At 42.7% G+C, this 16,602-nt stretch overlaps 1 protein-coding gene across 2 annotated transcripts in view; it reads left to right on the top strand.

Annotated features, from left to right (window-relative positions):
- LOC130277036 (ADP-ribose glycohydrolase MACROD1-like) overlaps nucleotides 1–16,602 on the top strand; it is a 656,083-nt gene that overhangs the window by 547,892 nt on the left and 91,589 nt on the right. The window contains exon 5 of one of the 2 annotated variants that reach the window (XR_008845345.1): nucleotides 13,627–13,642. The exons of the other annotated variant lie outside the window; for it this stretch is intronic. The gene's annotated coding sequence lies outside the window, so the exon portion shown is untranslated. Of the gene's footprint in view, nucleotides 1–13,626; nucleotides 13,643–16,602 lie in introns of those variants that run through there. 2 annotated transcript variants of the gene reach the window in all.

Raw genomic sequence — 16,602 nt, 5'->3', positions numbered from 1 at the left:
TGGGACGTCAGTGATGTCGCTGCGTGCACCTGCTCCCGACGGTCCCCGAGTTTTTAAAGTAAACGCGGGCCGCAGGGACTCCACAGAGGCATCCTTGTGTTCCGAAAGCATCTTTCGGAACACAGGGATGTCCTAAGGCAAAAACACCCGGCGGGCCGGGTAAATGCGCTCCCGCGGGCCGTAGTTTGAGGACCCCTGCCCTAGACGATAAAGGTCATACAGTCATGGCCGTAAATGTTGGCACCCCTTAAATTTTTCGAGAGAATTAAGTATTTCTCACAGAAAAAGGATAGTAGTAACACGTTTTGGTATACACATGTTTATTCCCTTTGTGTGTATATGAACTAAACCAAAAAAGGGAGAAAATAAAGCAAATTGGACATAATGTCACACTGAACTCCAAAAATGGGCTTAACTTAATATTTGGTTGCACACCCTTTGGAAAAAATAACTGAAATTAGTCGCTTCCTAGAACCATCAATAAGCTTCTTACACCTCTCAGCTGGAATGTTGGACCAATCTTCCTTTGCAAACTGCTCCAGGTCTCTCTTATTGTAGGGGCGCCTTTTCCCAACAGCAATTTTTAGATCTCTCCACAGGTGTTCAATGGGATTTAGATCTGGACTCATTGCTGGCCATTTCAGAACTCTTCAGCGCTTTGTTGCCATCCATTTCTGGATATTTTTTTACATATGTTTGGAGTCATTGTCCTGCTGGAAGACCCAAGATCTCGGACGCAAACCCAGCTTTCTGACACTGGGCTGTACAGTGCGACCCAAAATCTGTTGGTAATCATCAGATTTCATGATGCCTTGCACACATTCAAGACACCCAGTGCCAGTGGCAACAAAACAACCCCCAAAACATCATTGAACCTCCACCATATTTCACTGTAGGTACTGTGTTCTTTTCTTTGTTTTCAGTAAACAGTAGAATGATATGCTTTACCAAAAAGCTCTATCTTGGTCTCATCTGTCCACGAGACATTTTCCCAGAAGGAATTTGGCTTTCTCAAGTTCATTTTAGCAATATGTAGTCTTACTTTTTTATGTGTCTGTGTCAGCAGTGGGGTCCTCCTGGGTCTCCTGCCGTAGCGTTGTAGTTCATTTACGGTAAGTGTGGACGGATAGTTGGCTCTGACACTGATGCTCCCTGAGCCTGCAGGATAGCTTGAATATCTTTGGAACTTGTTTGGGGCTGCTTATCCACCATCCGGACTATCTTGTATTGACACCTTTCATCAATTTTTCTCTTCCATCCATGCCCATGGAGATTAGCTACAGTGCCATGGTTGCAAACTTCTTGATAAGGTGGCGCACTGTGGACAAAGGAAAATCTAGATCTCTGGAGATGGACTTGAGAACCAAAATTGTGGAAAAAAATCAACAATCTCAAGGTTACAAGTCCTCAGACAGTTCTCTTCTCCTCTTTCTGTTGTCCATGCTTAGTGTGGCACACAATGCAAAGACTAAGTGAACTTCTCTCCTTTTTATCTGCTTTCAGGTGTAATTTTTATATTGCCCACATCTGTTACTTGCCCCAGGTGAGTTTAACCTCTTCAGGATGCAGGGCGTATGGATACGCCCTGCATTCCGAGTCCTTAAGGACGCAGGGCGTATCCATACGCCCGTGGGAATTCCGGTCCCCACCGCTAGCCGGTTGGGGACCGGAGCCGGATGCATGCTGAAATCGTTCAGCAGGCATCGCGGCATATCGCTCAAGGGGGTCATTATGCCCCCCCATGTCGGCGATGGCCGCAGATCGCTGGACAATTCAGTCCAGCGATCTGCGGCGATTCTGAGTCAATCGGGTCTCCAGTCTCTGACGGCCCCGAACAGCCATAGCCAGCAGGGGTGAGGTGGCACTGGTGCCACCTCACGATCGCCCTGATTCGTCAGCCGGTTTACCGGCCGACCAATCAGGGCACCTGCTGCGGGTGTCACTCCCGCAACCCGCTCCGCCCCTCTTCTGGAGGACGTGAGCGGGTGCGGGACGTGGACCCCGGCAGCTGGGGACCCCGATCCCCGGGTCCCTGTTGAGATTGGGGCCCCAGGAGCGGCGGCGGCGAGGGACTGTCTTGTGTCCCGGAGCAGCAGTAGGAGGTGAGTGACAGCCTCCTGTTGTTGCTTAGCAGCAGCTCCCAGCATGCAAAAAGGGCATGCTGGGAGCTGTAGTTATGCTGGGAGCTGTAGTTATGTAGTTACAGCAGGAGGCAGACCACCACAACTCCCAGCATTCCCTTATGGGCATGCTGGGACTTATAGTTTTGCAACAGCTGGAGGCACATTTTTTCTATGGAAAAGTGTACCTTCAGCTGTTGTATGACTACAACTCCCAGCTTGCACAAACAGCTAAAGTGCATTCTGGGAGTTGTAGTGGTGCATCTGCTGGTTGCATAACTACAACTCCCAGCATGCCCATTGGCTGTCGGTGACTGCTGAGAGTTGTAGTTTTGCAACAGCTGAAGGCACACTGGTTGTGAAACTCAGAGTTTTTTTTACCTAACTCAGTGTTTCACGACCGGTGTGCCTCCAGCTGTTGCAAACTACAACTCCCAGCATGCACCGTATATGCTGGGAGTTGTAGTTTTTCAACAGCTGGAGGCACACTGGTTGTGAAACACTGAGTTAGGTCACAAACTCAGTGATACATAACCAGTGTGCCTACAGCTGTTGCAAAACTAAAACTCTCAGCATGTACAGTCTGTCAGCGCATGCTGGAAGTTGTAGTTTTGTAACAGCTGCTGTAAGTATCCGGCTGCAAGTTTGAGCTGCGGCAAATTTTCTGCCGCAGCTCGAACTGCCAGCGAGAAACTACTGTGAACCCACGCCCATGCGACTGTACCCTAAAAACACTACACTACACTAACACAAAATAAAATAAAAAGTAAAAAACACTACATATACACATACCCCTACACAGCCCCCCTCCCCTCCCCAATAAAAATGAAAAACGTCTGGTACGCCACTGTTTCCAAAACGGAGCCTCCAGCTGTTGCAAAACAACTACTCCCAGTATTACCAGACAGCCACTGACTGGCGTAGAATACCCCTATGTCCACCCCTATGCAAGTCCCTAATTTAGGCCTCAAATGGGCATGGCGCTCTCACTTTGGAGCCCTGTCGTATTTCAAGGCAACAGTTTAGGGTCACATATGGGGTATTGCCGTACTCGGGAGAAATTGTGTTACAAATTTTGGGGGGTATTTTCTGCTTTTACCTTTTTAAAAAAAAACATTTTTGGGAAAACAAGCATTTTAGGTAAAAAAAATATTTTTTTTTTACATATGCAAAAGTCGTGAAATACCTGTGGGGTATAAAGGTTCACTTAACCCCTAGTTACGTTCACCGAGGGGTCTAGTTTCCAAAATAGTATGCCATGTGTTTTTTTTTTTTTTTTGCTGTCCTGGCACCATAGGGGCTTCCTAAATGCGACATGCCCCCCGAGCAAAATTTGGTCTCAAAAAGCCAAATATGACTCCTTCTCTTCTGAGCATTGTAGTTCGGCCGTAGTGCACTTCAGGCCAACTTATGGGGTACCTCCATACTCAGAAGAGATGGTTACAAATTTTGGGGGGTATTTTCTGCTATTAACCCTTGCAAAAATGTGAAGTTTGGGGGGAAACACATTTTTGTGAAATGTTTTTATTTATTTTTTTACATATGCAAAAGTCATGAAACACCTATGGGGTATTAAGGCTCACTTTATTCCTTGTTACGTTCCTCAAGGGGTCTAGTTTCCAAAATGGTATGCCATGTGTTTTTTTTTTGCTGTTCTGGCACCATAGGGGCTTCTTAAATGCAACATGCCCCCCAAAAACCATTTCAGAAAAACGTACTCTCCAAAATCCCCTTGTCGCGCCTTTGCTTCTGAGCCCTCTGCTGCGCCCGCCGAACACTTTACATAGACATATGAGGTATGTCCTTACTCGAGAGAAATTGGGCTACAAATATAAGTATAAATTTTCTCCTTTTACCCCTTGTAAAAATTCTAAAATTGGGTCTACAAGAACATGCGAGTGTAAAAAAATGAAGATTGTGAATTTTCTCCTTCACTTTGCTGCTATTCCTGTGAAACACCTAAAGGGTTAAAACGCTGACTGAATGTCATTTTGAATACTTTGGGGGGCGTAGTTTTTTTAATGGGGTCATTTATGGGGTATTTCTAAGATGAAGACCCTTCAAATCCACTTCAAACCTGAACTGGTCCCTGAAAAATAGTGAGTTTGGAAATTTTGTGAAAAATTGGAAAATTGCTTCTGAACTTTGAAGCCCTCTGGTGTCTTCCAAACGTAAAATCATGTCAATTTTATGATGCAAACATAAAGTGGACATATTGTATATGTGAATAAAAAGAAAAAATTATTTGGAATATCCATTTTCCTTACAAGCAGAGAGCTTAAAAGTTAGAAAAATTCAAAATTTTCAAATTTTTCATCAAATCATGGGATTTTTCACCAAGAAAGGATGCAAGTTACCACAAAATTTTACCACTATGCTAAAGTAGAATATGTCACAAAAAAATAATCTCTGAATCAGAATGATAACTAAAAGCATTCCAGAGTTATTAATGTTTAAAGTGACAGTGGTCAGAATTGCAAAAAACGGCCGAGTCCTTAAAGGAGTAGTCCAGTGGTGATTCAGTGGTGAGCAACTTATCCCCTATCCTAAGGATAGGGGATAAGTTGCAGATCGCGGGGGGTCCGACCCCTGGGGCCCCCCGCGATCTCCTGTACGGAGCCCCGACAGCCCGCTGGAAGGGGGCGTGTCGACCTCCGCACGAGGCGGCGGCCGACACGCCCCCTCAATACAAGTCTATGGCAGAGCCGAAGCGCTGCCTTCAGCAATCTCCGGCTCTGCCATAGAGATGTATTGAGGGGGCGTGTCGGCCGCCGCCTCGTGCGGGGGTCGACACCCGCTATCTCGGCGGAGAGCCGGGGCCCCGTACAGAGAGATCGCAGGGGGCCCCAGCGGTCGGACCCCCCGCGATCTCAAACTTATCCCCTATCCTTAGGATAGGGGATAAGTTTTTCACCACTGGACTACCCCTTTAAGGTGAAAAAGGGCTAAGTCCTTAAGGGGTTAAAGGAGCATCACATGATTGAAACAATCTTATCAACTATTTTTAAAGGGTGCCAATAATTTCGTCCAGACCATTTTTCGAGTTTGGTGTGACATTATGTCCAATTTGCTTTTTTTTCCCCTCCCTGATTTAGGTCTAATACACACAAAAGGAATAAACATGTGTATAGCAAAACATGTGTTACTGCAATCCTTTTCTGTTAGAAATACTTCAATGTTACTTCAAATTTCAGGGGTGCCAACATTTACGTCCATGACTGTTAATGTACACCTAGCTGCCTAATACCTAATGCACCAGGACGTTCATGTGCATCCTGTAGCGCATCCTGAGCTGGGACTCAGTGTTCATGACAATGACTTCAGCTATAATGCTGATCTATAGGATAAAATAAAGGCTAAAATAGCAGCACAAGTTCATGGGTTCTGTGTTAAAATGGTGGACTGGGGTCTCTTGCTTATATCTGTACGCTGTCCCTCTTTGCAAATATGATTATTACATAGCATTGAACAGTGAAATATACAATTATTGCTAATACTAGATTCTACTATTCATCTATTGGGATATAAATGTTATTAATTAATAAAAGATTTTTATAAAATATAAAAAGATCCTCCTTTTATAAAAAAAATTTAATCATCCCCTTTTCCTTATAAATAAATAAACATATCTGGTATCGCTGCATGTGGAATTGTCAGAACTATTTAAAAAATGTTAATAATCATGCACAGCGAACAGCGTAAATCTTAAACAACACCATCATTGCAGATTTTATCTCCTATTATATCAGAAAAAATGAAAAATAATAATACTTAAAAGTGATCAATAAGTCCCTTCAAAACAAATTGGTACTGTTAAAAACTACAGAGCAAACAAAAAGCCATCATACAGACTCGTACGGAAAAATTAAAAAATGTAAGCATACTTATTTTGTAAAAAAAAAAAAATGTATATTTTTTTCAAAGTCGTACAATATAAAAAAAAAATATGGGTATTGTTTCAATCAAATTTACTTAAAGAATAAAAATACCTTGTCAGTTTTACCATAGTGTACTGTGTAAAAAAGAAACTTCCCCAAATTTTATCTTCAACTCACCCATATAAATTTTTGTGCCGTACATTTTATAATAAAGTGTTTTATTACAAGGTAGAGTTGCACCCACAAAAACAAGCCTTTAACCCCTTCGGGACCGAGCCCATTTTGACCTTAAGGACCAGAGCCCTTTTTGCAATTCTGACCACTTTAAGCATTAATAATTCTGGGATGCTTGTACTTATGAATTTGATTCCAAGATAGTTTTTTCGTGACATATTCTACTTTATGTTGGTGGTAAACTTTCATTGAGACTTGTATCATTTATTGGTGAAAAATTAAAAAATGTCATGAAAAATGTTAAAATTTTGCATTTTTATAACTTTGAAGCTCTCTGCTTGCAAGGAAAATTCACATATACAATATGTCTACATTATGTTGACATCATAAAGTTGACATGTTTTTACTTTTTGAAGACATCAGAGGGCTTCAAATATCAACAGCAATTTTTCAAGTATATTTCACAATCTAAATTTTTCAGGGACCAGTTCAGTTTTAAAGTTACATAGTTACATAGTTAGTGCAGTTGAAAAAAGACATACGTCCATCAAGTTCAACCAGGGATTGAAGGGTAGGGGTGTGGCGCGATATTGGGGGAAGGGATGGGATTTTATATTTCTTCATAAGCATTTCTTCTTTATGTTAGAAATACCCCATAATGGACCCCATTATGAAAACTTCACCCCTCAATGTATTAAAATTGACATTCAGAAAGTTTGTTAACCCTTTAGGTGTTTCACAGGAATAGCAGCAAAGTGGAGGCGAAAATGTAAAATCTTCATTTTTTACAATAACATGTTCTTGTAGACCCATATATTTTTTTAACAAGGGGTAAAAGGAGAAAAAGCCCCCAAAATTTGTAATCCAATTTCTCTTGAGTAAGGAAATACCTCATATGTGGGTGTTAAAAGCTCTGTGGGTGAACTAGAGGGCTCAGAAGAGAAGGAGCGACAATGGGATTTTGGAGAGCGAATTTTGCTGAAATGGTTTTTGCGGGGCATGTCTCATTTAGGAAGCCCCCATGGTGCCAGAACAGCAAAAAACACCCCACATAGCATACTATTTGTGAAACTACATCCCTCAAGAAACATAACAAGGGGTACAGTGTGCCTTAACACCCCACAGATGTTTGACGACTTTGCGTTGACGTTGAATGTGAAAATGAAAGTTTTTTTCTTTACTGAAATGCTGATTTTTCCCTGAATTTTTCATTTTCACAAGGGGTAATAGGTGAAAATGTCCCCTAAAATTTTAAACCCGATTTCTCTTGAGTAAGGAAATACCTCATATATAGATGTAAAGTGCTCTGTTTAACTTTCTGGAACCAGTTGATATATAAAAAAAAAGTTTTTTCCTGGATAACCCCTTTAAATGGCTATGTGGATGGAAACATAAAAAATGGGGGAAAAACAGAATTCAAAAATGAAAATTGACTATGTCCTCAAGGCCAAAATCTGCTGCGTCCTTTAGGGATTAAAGGACAACTGCAGCGCTAGCAAATTAGGGCCCAAATGTAATATTATCACAAATTATAAAAGTTTCTAAATGGGATCCATTACCTGGTTGGTCCCGTTTCTCCGCTATGCCGCCACCGGAAGTCATCTCCTGGCCCCCTAACCCGCGTAGCGTCAACCTATTATTCTCTATGGAGCCGCCATCTTGGTCCACGCTACGTCACAAATGCCCATAATGCGCCGGGGGATTGCTTCACTCCCCCTGCCGCTTGTCATGCCGGCCCCTCTCCTCCCATCTTATAAATATTCATAATGTTATTATGCGTTCAGCCCTGATTGGCTGAGCGCACAGTAGGGGCCGCTAGTGCTGGACGGTATGGCCTAAAATGAATATCACGGTATTTTTTTTATTATCGCGGTATCACAGTATTACCGCCTGCCCCCCCCACCCCGCGAGCGGGGTCCCTGCGCCCACTAGCGGTGTCAAATGTGCTCCCCGCGAGCGCTACCATCACCGCTAGGGGGGTCCCTGTGCCCACTAGCGGTGTCACAAGAATGCCGAGCGCGGCTCTGTTCCCCGTCCCTGTCAGCTCTCAGGGTACGGGAACAGATTTAAAAGCCTCCCGCGCAGCTAACGTAGTATTGCGCATGCGCAGTACTACGCAAATAGCGTAGGGCTAACGCTAGGCTCCTAGCGCTGCCTACGTTAGCCCTATGCGATTTGTGTAGTGTTGCGCGCGAGGCTTTTAAATCTGTTCCCGTACCCTGAGAGCTGACAGGGACGGGGAACAGAGCCGGCATTCTTGTGACACCGCTAGTGGGTACAGGGACCCCGCTAGCGGTGATGGTAGCGATCGTGCTCACGGGAGGCATTCTTGTGACACCGCTAGTGGGCACATGGATCCTGCTAGCGGTGGGGATTGATCGTGCTCGCGGGGACACTGGCTGACAGGCGCAGCAGGGGGACACAGTAAATGGATTAGCTTCTATCGGGCCACAGAAGCACACCGGGACAAGTGAGGGCGCCGCGCTGGGCTCTACAATTCATCCGGAGGGTGGGGGAGGGGCCCGACCGGTATAGCGGTATGGGCAAAAATCCATACCGTGGGAGAAAAAAAAAACGGTATCCGGTTCATACCAGTATATCGCCCAGTACTAGGGGCCGCAGCCTATCAGTACATGTGGTGAGGGTGGAGAGGGCTGATGAGCTGAGAGGGGTGGATGGGAGGAGATAACCACAAGGGAAGGAGCTGTGGGAGTCACTTTATTATAATTTATTATAATTTCCTCGTGGGGGGAGAGGAGGGGGAGAGAGCAGCAGCTAACAGGAAGCTGGCGCAGGGAGTCATGGGAAATTTAGTCTTTATGACATGGCTGCTTACTGCTACAGGTGGCAATTACAAGAGAATGGCTGGGCCAAATTTGACAAATGAGGTATCGTTGGAAAGGTTGGTCTTTTTTTTTATGTATGAGTGCTGCAGATGTCCTTTAACTAACAAACTTGTCATAAACTATTGTTCCAGCACATGTTTAGATCAGATATTTAATCCAAATGCTATTCTAGCTCTGAAGGCATTGTAAATTAGATTATGGGTAAACTGGAAGTGAAATATATTAGAAAGCCTTTCCAATGCTGATTCAGTCCTTATTCAATCAGCTGGTGCCAGAAAGTTAAACAGATTTGTAAATTCTATTAAAAAAAATCTTAATCCTTCCAGTATTTATCAGCTGCTGTATGCCCCAGAGGAAGTTCTTTTCTTTTTGAATTTCTTTTCTGTCTGACCACAGTGCTTCCTGCTGACACCTCTGTCCATGTCAGGAACTGTTCAGAGCAGAAGAGGTTTGCTATGGGGATCTGCTTCTACTCTGGTCCTCACATGGACAGAGGTGTAAGCACTTTGGTCAGCCAGAAAATATATATATGTTTTTTTTACTGATTTTCCTGAGCAATGGCAAAAATCATACTCTGGTTCCAGATCTTTCAGGTGACTCGGACAACCTTTGTCTTTCACAGTCATTTCTATCTGTTGTCTGGAGTCCCTTGCCACATTTATTGAGCTTTGTAGTTGCTGAATTTGAAAATTGAATAAGTTCACATTATGATGTTATAGAAGGATTAATGCAAGTAAAAAGAAATGCTCGTTATGGATGAATAATTAGTTTGGTTCAGATTTGAAATGGATATGAGTCAAGTGATCTGAGGTGGTCATTCCTATTTAGGTTGCATTAATAGCAAAATTAATTATTTACACATCAATATTCCTTTAAAGTAGTCTCACTAGGAGAACCGGATATGTGAGGCAAACATTTCATAGCAGTGACCTTGACCTGATCTCCTTCCTCTCAAATATTCCATCAATTTTCCTGATTATAATTTACATGTCTTCCTGTTTATTTTCTGCCTTAATATGTTTTATTTTGTCTGACTTGTATTCCTAATGGAGAAAGCCACTGCTAAATCTGTTCTTAAAAGCCTAATGAACCTTGATGTCTTCACCAAGAGCAATTGCTGCCCAATTTGTAAGCAAAACCATATAATTACTTTAATATTTGAGCTTTCCTTATTCTGTTTTTTTTCTCTAGTATGTCCATCTTTATTTATGAAGTTAGTTTTTCTTTTCATTTTAAGCAGATATTTCATGCAGGATTCTTCTTTTAGCTTTGTAGTTAATATTTTTTCAAAGGCAGGTGGATGACTAACATACACCATAAATAAAATGTGTATCTTTAAAGCACTTCTCCACCAAACTTTATTTTTACAAATCCTGATTTATATGGAAGCAAGATGCAAAGTGTATGTAGTCTGATTGATGCAAAGTCTCATTGCCGATTCACCGTCCTCATCTTACTTCACATATACATTTTAATGGGAATGTGTCATTAGAAATTACCTATGGTTTAAGTCAACTTTTCATGTTAACCATAAGAATGTTTGGTGATGTTTTTTCTAATTTTATTATCTATAGTTTAAAATAATCCAGAAATCTTGCATGCAGTTTCCCTTTTGGCCACTAGGCCTAAAACTAAACAAAGGCTTTCTGTTTTGCATAGATCAAGCAGTGCCCTTGTTTTAAAGTTTTTTTTAACCCATGAAAAGGTTAAACCACACCATATCCGGTGTGGGCTTGTCACTATGGCTCTGGGCCATCAAGGTGCTGATTCACTGTTTGCCTCTGAGCAGAAAGGTATCCTAACCTTTGAGATCTGATTGTTTAACCTCAGAGATCAGATTGTGAAATATATGTATGTATGTATATATATATATGTATGTATATATATATATATATATATATATATATGCATAAATAAATATATTTATATATGTTTGTGTGTGTGTGTGTATATATACACTGCTCAAAAAAATAACTGGAACACTAAGATGACACATCCTAGATCTAAAGTAATGAACTAATCGTATGAAATACTTTCGTCTTTACATAGTTGAATGTGCTGACCACAAAACCACACAAAAATTATCAATGGAAATCAACCCATGGAGGTCTGGATATGGAGTTTGACAACTTTGATGTAATGTCCTTAAAACAAGTCAAAATGAGGCTCAGTGGTGTGTGTGGCCTCCACATGTCCGTATGACCTCCCTACAACGCCTGGGCATGCTCCTGATGAGGTAGAGGATGTCCTCCCAGACCTGGACTAAAGCATCCTCCAACTCCTGGACAGTCTGTAGTGCAACGTGGCGTTGGTGGATGGAGCAAGACATCATGTCCCGGATGTTCTCAATCGGATTCAGGTCTGGGGAACGGGCGGCCAGTCCATAGCATCAATGCCTTCCTCTTGCAGGAACTGCTGACACACTCCAGCCACATGAGGTCTAGCATTGTCTTGCATTAGGAGGAACCCAGGGCCAACCGCACCAACATATGGTCTCGCAGGGGTCTGAGGATCTCATCTCGGTACCTAATGGCAGTCAGGCTACCTCTGGCAAGCATATGAGGGCTGTGCGGCCCCCAAAGAAATGCCACCACACACCATTACTGACCCACCTCCAAACCGGTCATGCTGGAGGATGTTGCAGGCAGCAGAACGTTCTCCACGGCATCTCCAGACTCTGTCATGTCAGTCACATGTGCTCAGTGTGAACCTGCTTTCACCTGTGAAGAGCACAGCGCGCCAGCAGCGAATTTGCCAATCTTGGTGTTCTCTGGCAAATGCCAAATGTCCTGCACGGTGTTGGGCTGTTAGCACAACCCCCACCTGTGGACGTTTCACCCTCATACCACCCTCATGGTGTCTGTTTATGACCGTTTCAGTGGACACATGCACATTTGTGGCCTGCTGGAGGTCATTTTGCAGGGCTCTGGCAGTGCTCTTCCTGCTCTTCCATGCATAAAGGTGGAGGTAGCGGTCCTGCTGCTCCGGGGTTATTGCCCTCCTACGGGCCTCCTCCATGTCTCCTGGTGTACTGGCCTGTCTCCTGGTAGTGCCTCCATGCTCTGGACACTACACTGACAGACACAGCAAACCTTCTTGCCACAACTCACATCAATGTGCCATCCGGGATGAGCTGCAATACCTGAGCCACTTGTGTGGGTTGTAGACTCCGTCTCATGCTACCACTAGAGTGAAAGCACTGCCAGCATTCAAAAGTGACCAAAACATCAGCCAAGAAGCATAGGAACTGAGAAGTGGTCTGTGGTCACCACCTACAGAACCACTCCTTAATTGGGGGTGTCTTGCTAATTGCCTATATTTGTGTTGTTTAAGTGTTCCCTTTATTTTTGTGAGCAGTGTGTGTGTGTATATATATATATATATATATATATATATATATATATATATATATATATATACTGCTTAAAAATATTGTGTATATATAATTATATTTGTGTGTGTAGATACTATATATATATATAGTAAAATTAAACTATTCAAGCGCTTTGTTGATGACATCCTGGTGGTCTGGGAGGGTACAGAAGATTCTTTTCAGGAATTCATTGGATATCTCAATAATACAAATCAAGTAAATATGACTTTTACATATCATTTTGGAGATCTCACACTAGAGTTTCTTGATATTGAGATATCCATTGAAGATAATGAAATTATTACTAAAGGCTTTAGGAAAGAGATTGCAAAAAATGCCTTGCTGCCCTATTCTAGCTCCCATCCTAAAAAGATGAAGGATAGCATCCCATACAATCAGTTCATCAGACTGAAACGGATTAATTCCAGACCAGATATATTTTTACAACAATCTGAAGATCTCAGTAACAGATTCCACGCTAGAGGCTATCCCACAGATATTATAACAAAAGCATTTAACAAAGCCAAACAAAAATCTAGAAAGGAGTTATTGTCTAAAAACAAAAAAGAAAGAAAAGGTGTAACTCACCCATGAATAGTACTCTCTCAAATATCATACACCGTCACTGGTACATTTTGGAACAAGATCAGGACATCAATAAAATAGTGATAAACCAACCAATCATCACTTTTAAAAGAAACAAGACTCTAGGGGACTATATTAAAAATGTAGCCAAAAAAACAAAGAAAAAACAGGGATTGGCTGACAGATAGGAGACCACAGGGTAATTTTAAATGTGGCCATTGTTCTATGTGTGAGTACAATCTCAATAAATGCACGTTTAGACTGGGTCCCAAAATAATAGAAGTTAAGCAATTAATAACATGCAAGACTACATTTGTAGTATATTGTTTGATGTGCCCTTGTGGACACTTCTATATTGGCAAGACAAAGAGGAGGCTATTTGAAAGAATAAGGGAACATGCGAGGTCTATAGTAACCGGTAAAGGTGTACCCAGGCTTATTACTCATATGAGAGAGGTCCATGGAGGAGAGTTTAATTGTATCAAATTTGCCGGTCTAGAGAGGATAAAAATAAATGAGAACGGAGGGGATAGACACAGGACACTGCTCCAAAGGGAAAAGAGAGAAACAAGTTTTCAGCTTTTCATTATTGTTTTTATATACTATATATGTTTTTACATGTATTATTTTAAAACACTAATATACATTAGGTCTATATAAAGAGGCATTACCTGCAAACATGATGTAAATTCCTGGCCTGAAGAAACGCCCAGTGGGCGTAAAACGGCGCCGTCGCTTCGGACAGGGCTCTGTCAGACCTCCTGCCCTGCCACAGACATCGTCCCGTATGTACCCACTGTATCCAGCCTTCAATAAAGTTCACAGCATCATACCGGTGAGTGATCCGCGTCTTCTTTGTCTATTCTGGACTTTCGTTTCTACAGTATCTATACTTAGCGTGAGCACCGCCGACTATCAGCTGTTAATAGTGAGCGCTCAGCCTTCTGACAACAGCAGACTTACAGCCCTGTATCCCGAGGCAGTGCCAGATTTCTGACTCTACAATGGATTCGGGGAAAATATGGAAAATGTTAAACTTAAAGTAGTAGTCCGGCGCGCACTTTTTTCATTTTATCCCATCCGGGCTGCAAAATAAAAGATAACACACTTTCTCTTATCTGCCAACGAGCCCCCGGAGCTCCGGTACACTCCGGTACAGGTGTTTGGTCCCCGGGCTGTATTCTTCTTAGCCCGACACGTCACACAGAGCTTCAGCCTATCACCGGCCGCAGCGACGCCCCGCCTCGGCCAGTGATAGGCGGAAGCTCCGTGTGACGTGTCGGGCTAACAGGAAGTAAGAAGAATACAGCCCGGGGACCGAACATCTGTACCGGAGCTCCGGGGGCTCGTTGGTAAGAGAAAGTGTGTTTTCTTTTATTTTGCAGCCCGGACGGGATAAAATGAAAAAAGTGCGCGCCGGACTACTCCTTTAAGTGCTTATGGCTATTATGCCATCTTCTCTTGCCTTACTAGATAGAACTAACTTCTTTTAGATATTGGGTGCCTTTGGAAAACAATGGAGGTGATAAGGATCTATATAATTGTTATAACTATATATTCAATATTTGATGCTTTAATAAATATGTAATTCAGTGTAAACTCAGTGCCGGCAATAGTGTGTGTAGGAATGGTGAGGGTAGGCTGGTATGACTGATGGTGGAGTGGTGCTAAAATGCCAGTGATATGGTAGGGGGCATAGTGGAATGGATGTGATATGGTGACTGGTAGAGTGTATGGGACTGATATGATACATTGTGGGGAAGTATATAAGATATTGCTATAGGATATTCATATGTTGAGTATGAGACATGAGACAATACATATACACTAGGTGTATGTTGAGGACGTGAGACACTTATCGGTGTATGGCTAAGTATGTATTTATGGTGCTGGAATGCAGAATGGTGTATACGCTATAGCATTGTGACATATGCGGCATGGTTGTACATATGAGAGATGTGGAATTTTTGCTATTGTAATTCCAACTTTGAGGGGTATGCACAAAAACAAGAATCTAAGATATTGGGGGCATTAGTCACAAATAATGCACCACACCATGTGGAATCCTAACCGGCACATGGTTAATTGGTTTGCTATGGTATAGAGCTATCCTTATTGCATACTATTGGGTGTTACATAGGTTATTGAAATGCACTATATTTTTTATTGTTATGTTTTTTCTACATACACTTTAGAGGTGCTTTATTATGGTTGTTAGAATTGGGACTTTACTATCATACTTTTTGGGATATGTATTTATAGTTACATATAGTTAGTACGGTCGAAAAAAGACATATGTCCATCAAGTTCAACCATATACACAGTGTGGGTTCAATATCTGTATTTATTTTTTATTATTTATATTTTTACTCATAGAACTAGACTTGTCGTCTTATTAGTGTACTCCATTCCAGCATATGTGTATGTTCATATCAGTATGTGCATAATGGACTCCATTCTAGTATATATGTATGCTTACATATATGTATGTGCACAATGGACTCCATTCTAGTATATATGTATGCTTACATATATGTATGTGCACAATGGACTCTATTCTAGTATATATGTATGCTTACATATATGTGTGTGCACAATGGACTCCATTCTAGTATATATGTATGCTTACATATATGTATGTGCACAATGGACTCCATTTTAGTATATATGTATGCTTACAATATTTATACTCTTCCACCTATATATATATATATATATATATATAATATACCGTATATACTCGAGTATAAGCCGACCCGAGTATAAGCCGAGGCCCCTAATTTCACCCCAAAATCCCAGGAAAAGTTATTGACTCGAGTATAAGCCTAGGGTGGGAAATACATTATCCCCCCCCTGTCATCATCCAGACCCCCATCATTAACATCCTCATCATTATCACCCTGTCATCATCCAGACCCTCATCATCATCCCCTTGTCATCATCCCCACCGCCTTCATCATCCCCTTGTCATCATCCCACACCCCCCCTTCATCATCCTCTTGTCATCATCCTCTTGAGAACTATCCGCCCTCAGTGGTCTTCAACCTGCGGACCTCCAGAGGTTTCAAAACTACAACTCCCAGCAAGCCCGGGCAAACCTCTGGAGGTCCGCAGGTTGAAGACCACTGCGGCCTTCGACATCATCCAGCCCCCTCTCACCCCCTTTAGTTCTGTACAGCACTCACCTCCGCTCGGCGCTGGTCCGGTGCTGCAGGACTGTCCGGTGAGGAGGTTGTCCGGTGGGATAGTGGTTCCAGGCTGCCATCTTCACCGGGGAGGCCTCTTCTCCGCGCTTCGGGCCCAGAATAGAGGCGTTGCCTTAACGATGACGCAGAAGGACGTTGGTAATGAACGTACCTCTGCGTCGTCGTCAAGGCAACGTGACTATTCTAGGGCCGGGCCCGAAGCGCTTAGAAGAGGCCTCCCTGGTGAAGATAGCAGCCCGGAACCACTATCCCACCGGACGACCTCCTCACCGGACAGTCCTGCAGCACCAGACCAGCGCCGAGCGGAGGTGAGTACTGTACAGAACTAAAGGGGGTGAGAGGGGGCTGGATGATGTCGAAGGCCGCAGTGGTCTTCAATCTGCGGACCTCCAGAGGTTGCAAAACTACAACTCCCAGCAA

The sequence above is a fragment of the Hyla sarda genome, chromosome 6 (assembly GCF_029499605.1).
Source record: "Hyla sarda isolate aHylSar1 chromosome 6, aHylSar1.hap1, whole genome shotgun sequence".
NCBI lineage: Eukaryota > Metazoa > Chordata > Amphibia > Anura > Hylidae > Hyla > Hyla sarda.
The sequence above is the reverse complement of the archived record's forward strand: the minus strand, read 5'-3'. Positions and strand labels throughout refer to the sequence as shown.